At 39.4% G+C, this 12,123-nt stretch overlaps 2 long non-coding RNA genes across 2 annotated transcripts in view; one reads left to right on the top strand and one right to left on the bottom strand.

Annotated features, from left to right (window-relative positions):
• The window catches only part of LOC107549413 (uncharacterized), a 38,948-nt gene that overhangs the window by 13,588 nt on the left and 13,237 nt on the right, over positions 1–12,123 (bottom strand). The window contains exons 2-3 of the long non-coding RNA XR_001604558.1: positions 4,896–4,954; positions 1,488–1,647 (exon numbers count right to left, since the gene is read on the bottom strand). This is a non-coding gene — a long non-coding RNA (uncharacterized lncRNA). The remainder of the gene's footprint in view (positions 1–1,487; positions 1,648–4,895; positions 4,955–12,123) is intronic.
• LOC107549414 (uncharacterized) overlaps positions 5,343–12,123 on the top strand; it is an 8,326-nt gene continuing 1,545 nt past the window's right edge. Inside the window, exons 1-2 of the long non-coding RNA XR_001604559.1 lie at positions 5,343–5,352; positions 9,159–9,162. This is a non-coding gene — a long non-coding RNA (uncharacterized lncRNA). The remainder of the gene's footprint in view (positions 5,353–9,158; positions 9,163–12,123) is intronic.

Raw genomic sequence — 12,123 nt, 5'->3', positions numbered from 1 at the left:
GTGTGTGTGAGAGAGAGTGTGTGTGAGTGAGAGAGTGTGTGTGAGTGAGAGAGTGAGTGTGAGAGAGAGTGAGTGTGAGAGAGAGTGAGTGTGAGAGAGAGTGAGTGTGAGAGAGAGTGAGTGTGAGAGAGAGTGAGTGTGAGAGAGAGTGAGTGTGAGAGAGAGTGAGTGTGAGAGAGAGTGAGTGTGAGAGAGAGTGAGTGTGAGAGAGAGTGAGTGTGAGAGAGAGTGAGTGTGAGAGAGAGTGTGTGTGTGTGTGTGTGTGAGAGAGAGTGAGAGAGTGTGTGTGTGTGTGAGAGCGCGAGCGCGCGAGAGAGAGAGAGAGAGAGAGAGAGAGAGAGAGAGAGCGAGAGAGCGAGAGAGCGTGTGTGAGTGAGAGTGTGTGAGTGTGTGTGTGTGTGTGTGTGAGCAAGAGAGCGCGAGCGCGAGTGAGTGAGTGAGTGAGCGAGCGAGTGAGTTTTTGTCAGGTGGCCAACAACAGCATAGTATCCAATAACTCATCAAGAGCAGTGGCATAATTTTCAGGGCACAAGAGTCCTTGCACACATCTTGACATGAGGTATGTAATGGTTCTAATCTATCAGATCCACAGTGGCTTACTGGGCTTTCAAAGTCTTCATTAAAAACATGTTGGGTAAGACAGGATCGCGCACAGCAGAAGTAACCTAACCATACCAAATGTCTCCCAGCAACCTTGTGCTCGTCCATCAGTCTTTTATACCCAAACTAGGAATTAGTTTCTAAAGGAGTACATTCACTTGGTAATCCCTTCTTTATAAAGGAAATGAGACCGAGTGAGGGATGTGGGAAAGGAAATAATTTCATATTCATTTTCACTGCTAAAGTTACAAATTATTTAGCAGTATGGTCTCCAAACACCAAAAACAATTCTTACAGTACATTATTTTTTTAAAAGAAATTATTACTTTTATTCAACAAGGATGGCGTTAAAAGTTACAGAACAGACATTGTTACAATTTCCTTTTTATAAAAGTTGCAATTAAGATTTCCATTTTATATATATTTTCTTTTCAACTTTCTATCAGAATCTTGAAAAAAAAGTATCAGTCTCCACAAAAATATTAAGCAGCACAACTGTTTTCAACTTTGATAATACGTAATGTCTCTTGTGCACCAAATCAGCATATTAGAATGATTTCTGAATGATCATGTGACACTGAAGACTACTGAAAAATCAGCTTTGGCATTACAGGAATAAACTGCATTTTAAAACATTCAAATAGAAAACAGTTACTTTAAATTGTAATATTTCACAATATTATTTTTGTTCAAACAAATCCAGTCTGTATGAGCATCAGAAATCAAAAACATAAAAAAAAAAAAAAAAATCATGAAACACGTTAGATGACACAAAGCCACAATTTGAACAATTATTAAACATAAGCTGTCATTTGATCAAGCTTAGCTGGTCAAACTAGAGGATCTTACTGCCGTACAATAAAGGTATGAAGTGTAAGATGAGGTACCTATCTCACTGCCGGCTCTGGTGGAGAGGGCTGGCATGGTGACTGGCAAATCTGCTTCCTTTCAATTTCACAATGTTACCACAAAAATCCAGCAGCGTTGGAGCAGGCCGACTCGACCCCAGGAAGAGTCTGCAAATCCTTGGTTATGTCATTGGCAAATCTATAAAAGATTAAAAAAAAGACAATATTATTAAAATATAATAAAATATTATATTAAAAAGTACAGAGGTTATCAATTAAGCATGCATATACCAATAAAATGTTTTAACAGGATAAGCCCTTCAAACTGAACTCATTCTGTAATATTTAATGAGTTCAAAGATGGAAGATGTGAGGCAAAGGAACAGAGAAAGCAGCAAAGAGACAGAATGAAAGAGACAAGAGATACATTAGCCCCAAATGTTCCCAAAATCAATTCCAATTTCTGCTTTTTCCGTCTAGGGCCCTGTGCCTGCTCGGATCCGTGCTGCGGCACCGAAAGCACCTGAAACCTTTATGTCACCCCAAAGACCTGTAACCAGTGGCCCGAAAGAACATATGAAAAAGAGATGGAAAGAGGAAGGTGGGGGCAACCATACTTGCTCTGCCTCTATATAGATCACACAGTATCAGGTTTGTGGAAGAAGAATCCGAATGGAGAGGAGAGAATACATTTTTTTTTTTTTAAACACCTGATTGCAATGAAAGGTATGCTGGAGATTCAGTCATATGCTGCTTTGTGATAATAGCAAAGCACACTGCTGCCATCTAGTGGTGACAATAGAGCTAATTACAATTTACAAAGTGCAGCAATCAGGTGGCTCTGCAATTTGAACCAAAAGGGACACAAGAGGGGAAGATGAGCAAAGAGACTTGTGAAAGAGAAAAAAACAGACATGCATACACCTCTAATAATTGGAAAAGAACACATTAGAGATCATAATGCTACAAGCCCCCGCAAGATCAGAGAGAGTTCAGAGAGACAATACACAAAAACCAAAAGCTTGAGGTCAGTTTGATACATTTCCCTCTCTATTGTTTGTTACATCATCCTCCATTCTCCATTTCCTCTGCTGACCCTTCTCTGTCGATCTCTCAGTCTCCCTGTAGTCTTCTTGTAACTCCTGCCTGCAAACTGGCTCATGGCAGTCGTGTTGTTATTAAAGGCATGGCGTGTCATTGGTGTGCACATGCTGTTTTAAGAGCACATGCACCACGCTATTCCAATGTGCGCAAGTGTGTTTATATGTCTGTAAATTTCATACAGTGAGAAAAAAAGAAAAAGAAAAAAAAAAAACCTTCCAGTCAGTTAACATCTGGACTAATATTAGGGCCGTGCTGCTTCTGGAAGAATAAGCAAACCACTAACACACTTTTGCACTTGTACACTACAAGTCAAGGGCAAGGTGAGGATGAGGGCACCTGTTGGATAAAGTTGGAACTGTAATGCATATAGTTTACATCTTGTGGCTGTACTAAAACAGTAAGTATTTTAATGTTTACAGATTGGCCCCAAATCCAAAACAGCACCCCTTTTCTATGTTACAGATTTTTGTTGATTGAGCTTAATTTGAAACCAGAGCATTCATGTGTTATACACGTATGGCAAAAGATAAATTGTCATTTTGCCTATAAGCTACTTTTATTACTGGCATGCAGCTGTAAAGCCATTCCCCACAGACCACAAAAGAAATGTCAGGACTTTTTGCATTAAAAAAAAAAAAAATGAGAGTAATTATTATAGGTAATTGATATGGGCTCTAATATATTTGAGCATCATTGTTTCATAAAGAATGTGTGAATCACTAAATCAAGGGAATCACTTGAATGTGTGAATCACTGAATCATCTGCAGGTGCATTAAGAGTATTATAGATCAGTAAATCATGAGAATTACAACATTTATGTTGGACTGAATGAGCCACTAAAGATGATGTACAGTCAACATTAATTATGACGAATTATGAGCTACTGGAAACGTGTGTAACGTCAGTAGTGTAATAAGAGCAGGTATGGGCTAAATTCAGCTGTGCTGACTCATTGGTTGCATTTTTAATGCTGAAATGTCATCTGAATAGACCTAATATATATATATATATATATATATTCTCTGCATTTTGTGGGATGTATTTTTAGGGGACATCAATATGTACATCTAAAAAAAAAAAAAAAAGCATGCATCTTTAACATTATCTTTTTATGATTTTCACACATAACCTTTCAACATTTCTCACCATTTGTCTCATACTCGCATACAGCAGATCTGCTGCCATGAAGGTCACGAAGGCCTAGAAGAACTTTATCCAAAACACACACTTCCCTGACTACATACAATGAACCATTAGGAACACTACAAATTGCCTCGTGTCAGTAACGCTTCATAGGGCAGACTGACTACGAGAGTGAGACTTCTAAAACTACAATAAAATGAAGTCACTTGGATAGGAGCTTATCGGTTGCTATGTTGGGCTCAAGAGGTCAGTAGGTGGTAGGTTAGATTTGCAGTTTTCAGCATCTCAAAAGATGCCGAAAAACTAAAGAATTTGTGGGACCTGAAGGATTTTTCTGAAGAACAATGGACCGTTTAACCGTTCAGGACAAACAAGGGACTCTATACAACACATATATATATATATATATATATATACACACACACACACACACACACATACATATACACACACACAACTATATATACACACAACTATTTTTGAACGGGTCATTTTTTATAAACTCAACTATTATTTTCTCTTGTGGACTATATGTAAACAACTTTTTTGTGAAATATCTTATTCAGGTCAGTACTAAATAAAACATAACATGCATTTTGTATGAATAATTATCTTATTTAGGTAAAATAATTAACATTTTGTAGATGACAACTGTATACAAGTAGTATATAAATAGGGGGAAAAAACATTATAGTGAATGTATAACTAGTTTTTTTCTTTTTTTTAAATAGATTTTAATAGTGTTAAATAGACTTGTGTCTTTGCTTGTCTGCTGCAATGGGATCATATGCATGCGGTCAAGGTTTGTCTGTTAGCATGGCCCTATTAACCCCTGCTGGAAGATGTTGTGACTACAAATTATGTGGGCAAAAGGCATCTTTCGCCACTGGGGGGTATTTAAAAGTAGCTGTCTTTTCTGACATACATCTCTTAATATGTAATTACAGGAAAGTACAGTAAAACAATGTTGTGAGAACATCAAAAAGCCACAGTGTTTACAGTCTTCTGGATGGCTTAATTTTGGTTCTCTTTGAATATGAAGCCAAGATAGAAGAAAGTGCTTTAACATCAAAAAAAGTAACACACCAGCTTTAATGTTTCTAAATCTACTTTTGCACATTAATTCAGTGTGCACATGCTGCATATATCAGCTCACAACTTAACACCTGCCTACTGACAACACGCACACACCCACATACCTGAACAACAAGAACAGCGAGTTCCTCCAAGTGGGTTTTTTTTTCAGTCGGAACACAACCTGACAAAACCAAAAGAGAGGCAAAAATCATTTTTAGCACAGCAACGCTGTATAATGCAACATTTCGGTTTTATTTTTTTAAGAAAACATTATCTTTAATTAGTTCTAGGATGGTACCATAAAATTATTACAAATAATTTTACTCATTGTAACCACCAGGTGGAGATACAGCATAAAGCTACATTTACAAATCAACCACTCAAAACATAAAAAAAAAAGAAAAAAAAAAAGTGTACCACATAGTTGAAGTTAAATGGGTGATAACTTAAAGTGATAGTTCACCCAAAAATGAAAATTACCCCATGATTTACTTAGTTAGCCATCCTAGGTGTATATGACATTCTTCTTTGAAATGAATACAATCGGAGTTATATTAAAAAACATCCTGGCTCTTCCAAGTTTTATAATGGGAGTGGATGGTAGCCCAAAATTTGAAGTCCAAAAAATTGAACCAATCCATTATAAAAGAAGTCCACACGGCTCCCGGGGGGTAAATAAAGGCCTTTTGAAGGCATTTTTGTTATTTACTGAAAAGTTATATTTTAGCTGTTGTCAATGATCTAATGTTGCATTTGGTCAGACTTAGCCCATTGCTTTACTTAAGTATATTATATTTTCCTTTTACAGCTGCAGACTGAGGAAGATCCTGAAACACACCAGCAAACCCTAAAACAGACAACAGTTTACAGATGTTTTTCAGTGGCAGCAGAACTATGACTGAACTTTTGGGTGAAACTTTTTTACTTTTTTCATACTTGTATTACTTGTGGAAAAACTTGAAACAATTTTAAATAAGTCTAAAGAATGGCATTGGTTTTGTACATGTAATTTTTGTTTAACATTATTAATAAAAATGTTGTTCAATTAGCATGTTTTTGTGTTCTGCTTTGGTACCGAAATTGGTACCGAGAACAGTGGATTTTCACTGGTATTGGTACCGAATACTGAAATTTTGGTACTGTGACAACACTACTCTCGAGTCTAGCATATTCTCACCGAAGTTTACGCTAAGCCTACGTCATCCGCTGGACGCCACTCTCTCGTGAACGCGTGTATAACAGTTAGCGGAAGTTAGAGATTAAAAATTTTTTTTTAAAAGTGACGTGACATATGGCCAAGTATGGTTACCCATACTAGGAATTAGTGCTCTGTGTTTAACCCATCCTAAGTGCACACACACACACAGCAGTACGTACACACACACATACACACACACGGAGCAGTGGGCAGCCATTTATGCTGCGGCGCCCGGGGAGCAGTTGGGGGTTCGGTGCCTTGCTCAAGGGCACCTCAGTCATGGTATTAAAAGGTGGGAGAGAGCGCTGTACATTCACTTCCCCCACCTACAATTCCTGCCGGACTTGAGACTCGAACTCGCAACCTTTTGGGTTACGAGTCCGACTCTCTAACCATTAGGCCACGACTTCCCCCTATCATAAGGTTTATGAAATTGTAATATTTTTGATATTTTATATTTTTTCTTACACAACCACATCGCGTCGCTTCAGAAGGCCTTTATTTACCCCCCGGAGCCGTGAGGACTTCTTTTATAATGGATTGGTTCAATGTTTTGGACTTCAAATTTTAGGCTACCATCCACTCCCATTATAAAACTTGGAAGAGCCAGGATGTTTTTTTAATATAAGTCCGATTGTATTCGTCTGAAAGAAGAAAGTCATATACATCTAGGACGGCTTGAGGGTAAGTAAATCATGGGGTAATTTTCATTTTTGGGTGAACCAACCCTTTAACACAAAACCAATACAAAAAGTCATAACCTCATTCTGCACGTATGAATGTGCTGTCTTGTATCCAAACCATAACATTTAAAGTTATTCTAAAAAAAAAAATTAAAAACACACTGAAAGTTATGCAAAGACTAAACTAAGAAACAGTTCAATAGTTTCAGCTAGCTCAAAGTTCATTTCTACCGGGCCTTTTTGTGCACATGGTTAGAAGTGTCTGTGTGTGTGTGCGCGCGCGTCATCAAAGGTGCATTTGAGATTTGGAGCATTGTAAGAGTCATTAAGGTGATGATTGGGGGCGTTTGTGTAAGAACAACAGCCCTATTCCTTCAATGAGAGTTGGGCTGAGTATTGTGTGTGGCTGTCTCTTTTGGCCCTCAGAGACTGTGTGGAGTAATTAGGAGATGAACGATTTATTTAGGGCTCTTTTTGGAGAACAGCTTGCAGAGGCACTCTGCCACCCCACCACACATCAGTGCTCACCCTATTCATTCATCTGTGGATGGGCACAGACACACGCAGAAGGTACACCACATGTGAATAAATGCTTGAAGTGCACACCGTTGTTGAGAGAGTTAGAATAACATTAAAAGTGAAGCAGAGACCCACGTGATTATGTGCATATCACTTGAGAGAATCACTTGAGATAATTGAGAGAATGTAACAAAGCAACCACAAGGCAGGACAACATTTTGATGGCAGCACACAGATGGCTGCGACATGTGTGGACGAAACACAAGGGAGTTGTGGAACGGATGGAATTAGTAGATTTCTACAGCTGTTTTGTGAACGTAAAGCTGCCACACAACTTTTGGACCTTTCATTATATACAGTGGGCTTTTCCATGTTAATTTGAATTTTTGTCCTAACCAGATGCCACAGTGGATTCTATTTTAAAATGTTATTTTATTTATGCGACTGGAACAACAACATACAAACTATGACGATGATCTCAGGTACTGATTATGTGCTTTATTTAAAGGGGTGGTTGATAAGCTTTTTTCAAAGGCTTGATTGTGTTTATGGGGTGCAGTGTAACGTGTTTTCACGTATTTTACCTTTATTCTACACCACTGTTTCCAAGGCTTGATTGTGTTTATGGGGTGCAGTGTAACGTGTTTTCACGTATTTTACCTTTATTCTACACCACTGTTTCCATTCTAGTCAAAACGGTCTGTTGAGTTCCTGGTTCTATGAAGCCCCTCTCTCATTAAACCACAGCTTCATGGGTTTTTTGCTCGGATTTATTTTTGGTTTTGTGCTGGTATTAGTATATTTTGCATGCAAGTGATAGGAATCAATCCCTTGACGTGATTGGTTATTGGTTTGTGACGTAGCAAACCAAGGGCTGTTTCAAACCATATTTCTGGGTCAGCCTTTGGGAAACTACAGTTTTAAGGAGAAAATACACAGCAAAGGTGTTGATTAATAGATTGGCACATGGTTTGTCTAAAAGCATATTAAAAAACACCACAGACAAATAAACAGCAAACTTGATTTTCACTACAGGGGGACTTTAAGGTTAATAGGGTCTAATGTGAGTTTGAATATAATTTTGAGTGACCTTTATAGCCATACTGAAAGCTACAATAGATAATTTACCTCAGCTCGAGAAAATAAAGGAAACGTGAACACTAAAACGGATCACAAACAAGTGTATTCCATGACAAAGACAGCATCAATCACTCACTATGCATTTTTAATCATTTCAAAGTGGTTTAAGAATTTTAATTAGATTTTGCGCTTTTGCAGAGAGAGCCCACCCATATGCTCTTCTGATTGACTATGACTTTTGATTGATTTTGTCTCATCACAGGTACGAGACGTGTCAAAATCCATCAAAAGTCAGGTGTGGACAGACAAATTGCATATGGTTATTACACAGAGTTAAGCTACATATTAGACTCCTTAAATATGAAAAAAACATAGGAATCAAATGTTGTAATAGAAAAATCAAATATGAAAAAATTAATGATAAATATTATGAATTCATGTTAAAGAACATTGCTATGCTATTAAAGTCATCCCTTTCAGAACAATACTGCAGATGGCAGACACAAAGAGACACCGACACTGCATTACACATGGACCACAGAAATTCAAATGGTTATTTAACTCTACCCAGCACCGGCCCCCCTTTTCCTTTTCCTACAGGCAGAGAGAGATGATGAAGAGAGCTCAAAGCAACACAGGTATCCTATTCAAAGTACCCTATAAGACAAACATCTAGCCAGGAACAGGCTTTATAAATAACAAGCACCACTCTTCTCAACACAACTGTCAAAGTTGATTTTAACAGGAACCATTTAAAAGACATTAAACTTCTGCAAATATACGGTCTTCCTATTACTATGGTCCTAAAAAGAGAGCAGTAGAAAGAAAATACTGTAAATCTAAAAAGAAAAGCAACCATTTACTCTCACAATTCAATGCCATTTGAATTTTGCACACGTTTGTAGTCTGGTCTGTTTGAAGTGTTACAGCAAATTTTCACAGCTATGAACAGACACAGTTAGGAGCAGATGATGTGTTTATTTATTGACCGTCTGTAATCATTTTATTTAGGGCTGCACGATATTGGAAAAAACTCACATTGCAATATTTTTGTTTTCTGTGATATATATTGCGATATGAAAAAAAAAATCTGATGACTTCAGTAGCTCTACTTGGAAAAAAATTAATAAATCAATGATTGGGGTGATTTTGTAGGCGAGTAAATCAGCATAGGAAATAGCAGAACAAAGATACAAATTAAATAAGCAGTGCTTTATATTTTTCAGGTAAGTCTAACAGTATTCAGGTACAGAAATTGAATAATCAAATATAAAAACACTGCATAGTTTTCACTATAAATTAAATCTAACAAACGTGTTAAAGTTACAAAATTTTTCTTTATGTTTTTGTTGTTTGATTAACATTCATGACACAGAAAGCAACAGGAACATTAAACTGCTGTGATTGTGAACCAATATACTGTTACACATCCATTTTCTTTCTCAGTTGTTTACCTTCACCTAAGCCATAAGTAAATACAATTATTTTCATCCGAAATATTTCTTTATCATGCTCAGATCTCATATTTAGAACAGAAGCAAAACGGTTATTAGAGCTGGGCAGTATAAGAGTATAATATATATATATATATATATCTCATGATGATGGTATAATATGCCCATTGTTAGAGATTTTGCTATATTGTTTATTTCACTATGTAAATATGTCCGAGTAGCACAGCACTACTTAAAGTTAACACATAATAGTGATAAAGAAACATGCATGAAAGGAAAAAGACAATGTGTTGTCGACTGACACACCTGTGAACCAAGTGAACAGAAAGCGGCCACTCTCAGACAGCATACAATCATGAGTTCAGTTCTCTTTAGCGTCTTATTGTGCTTTAACGGTCAAATACAGACACAATTATGTCAAAATTCCCATTCTGTAGAGTATTCACATAAAGACAGTTGGTTATATCTTAAGTGAACGTAAACAGTTGGGTGAAAAACGGATGTGTACCAGTATATTGCATTTGTGCATACAGCAGCCTAATTTACCTGCTGCTGTCAGTGTCATTACTGTTAATCAAACAACAAAAGACAAACTTTTTAGAATAACATTGATATCTTTAATAAGAATCAGTTCATATTTGATTTATACAGTGAAGACTATGCAGTGTTTTAGTTTTACACTTGATTACTAAATTTCTCTATATATAGTAGTACTTACTACATGTTAACGGAACACTCCACTATTTTTGAAAATAGGCTATTTTCCAACTCTCCTAGAGTTAAACGGTTGAGTTTTACCGTTTTCGAATCCACCCCTCAGGGGCCACACCCACAACTTCCACAGCTCTGGGCGGGGGTGGATGATAGTACCATCTGCCTGTGAGAGGAGATCTCTCCTGACAGGAATCTCCCATGGAGCGCCGTCGAGGAGAGAAATCGGGTCCGAGAACCATACTCGGCCCTGCCAGAACGGGGCTACTAGCAGAAGACGGACCCCGTCCCGACGCACTCTCTCCAGAACATCCGGGAGCAGAGCGATCAGGGGAAAGGCGTACAGACGAAGCCTCGGCCACGTCTGTACCATGGCATCCAGCCCCAGTGGAGCTGGGTGAGTGAGAGAGAACCAGAGGGGACAGTGCAATGTCTCTCGAGTCGCAAACAGGTCCACCTGAGCCTGGCCAAAAACTCTCCATATCTGCTTCACCACCTCGGGGTGAAGCATCCATTCCCCGGGCCTCAGCCCCTGCCTCGACAGGATGTCTGCTCCCAAATTGAGATGCCCAGGAATGTGAACTGCTCTCAGCGAGAGAAGTGTGCCCTGGGACCACACAAGGATCTGGTATGCTAGTTTGTACAAACAGCATGAGCGCGGATCTCCCTGGTGGTTGATGTAAGAGACCACCGCTGTGTTGTCGGTGCGCACCAACACATGGTGACCTCTTAGGTCTGGGAGGAAGTGTCTTAGTGCACGAAGCACGTCCAGCATCTCCAGGTAGTTTATATGCCATGTCAAATGGCGACCACTCCACAGACCGCGGGCAGGGTGGCCACTCATGACCGCACCCCAACCGGTGAGGGATGCGTCCGTCGCTAGCGTTATGCGGCGACAAGGAGCTCCCAGCACCAGACCCTGAGACAAGAACCAAGGTTTCCTCCACATGTCCAAGGCACGTAGGCATCGCCACATGACCTTGATCATGCAAAGCAGGTTTCCCCTCGGGGAGAATCCCTTGGTTTTGAGCCACCACTGTAGGGGTCTCATGTACAGCAGGCCAAGAGGTATCACGTTGGACGCAGCTGCCATCAGACCCAGCAGTCTCTGAAACTGCTTGACAGTGAGTGACCGGCTGCGGTGAGGATCGACTCGATCCGAGCAGGAGACATATGTGCCTGCATCGTGGTCGAATCCCACACCTCACCCAGATAAGTGGTTCTCTGTACTGGAGAAAGCACACTTTTCTTGGCATTAAGTCTTAACCCCAGCTCTTTCGTGTGAGCGAGAACGACATCTCGATGTCGAACCGCCATCTGCTCGGATTGAGCTAATATCAAACAATCGTTGATGTGGTTGAGTCGTGAAAGTGTGGGGTGAGAGTGCAAGGCCAAAAGGAAGAACCAGTATTGGCAGGCTTTTGCCCCCAAAAGCAAACCTCAGGAACTTCCTATGATGAGGAAGGATGGAGATATGTGCATCTTTTAGATCGATCGTGACACACCAGTCCTCAGACTTGGTCACGACCTGTTTGAGTGAGAGCGTGCTGCACTTCAGTCCCCTGACTGAGCGGTTCAAAAGACGCAGATCTAAAATAGGACGCAACCCCCCATCCTTCTTCGGAACAATGAAGTACCGGCTGTAGAACCCGGAGTCTGTCTCGTGCGGAGGGACCACCTCGATGGCCTCCTTCCTCAAAAGAGT

Source organism: Sinocyclocheilus grahami, unplaced genomic scaffold (assembly GCF_001515645.1).
Source record: "Sinocyclocheilus grahami isolate Dianchi unplaced genomic scaffold, SAMN03320097.WGS_v1.1 scaffold371.1, whole genome shotgun sequence".
NCBI classification, from domain to species: Eukaryota; Metazoa; Chordata; class Actinopteri; order Cypriniformes; family Cyprinidae; genus Sinocyclocheilus; species Sinocyclocheilus grahami.
Note: the sequence above shows the minus strand (reverse complement) of the source record. Positions and strands in the feature narration are given on the sequence as shown.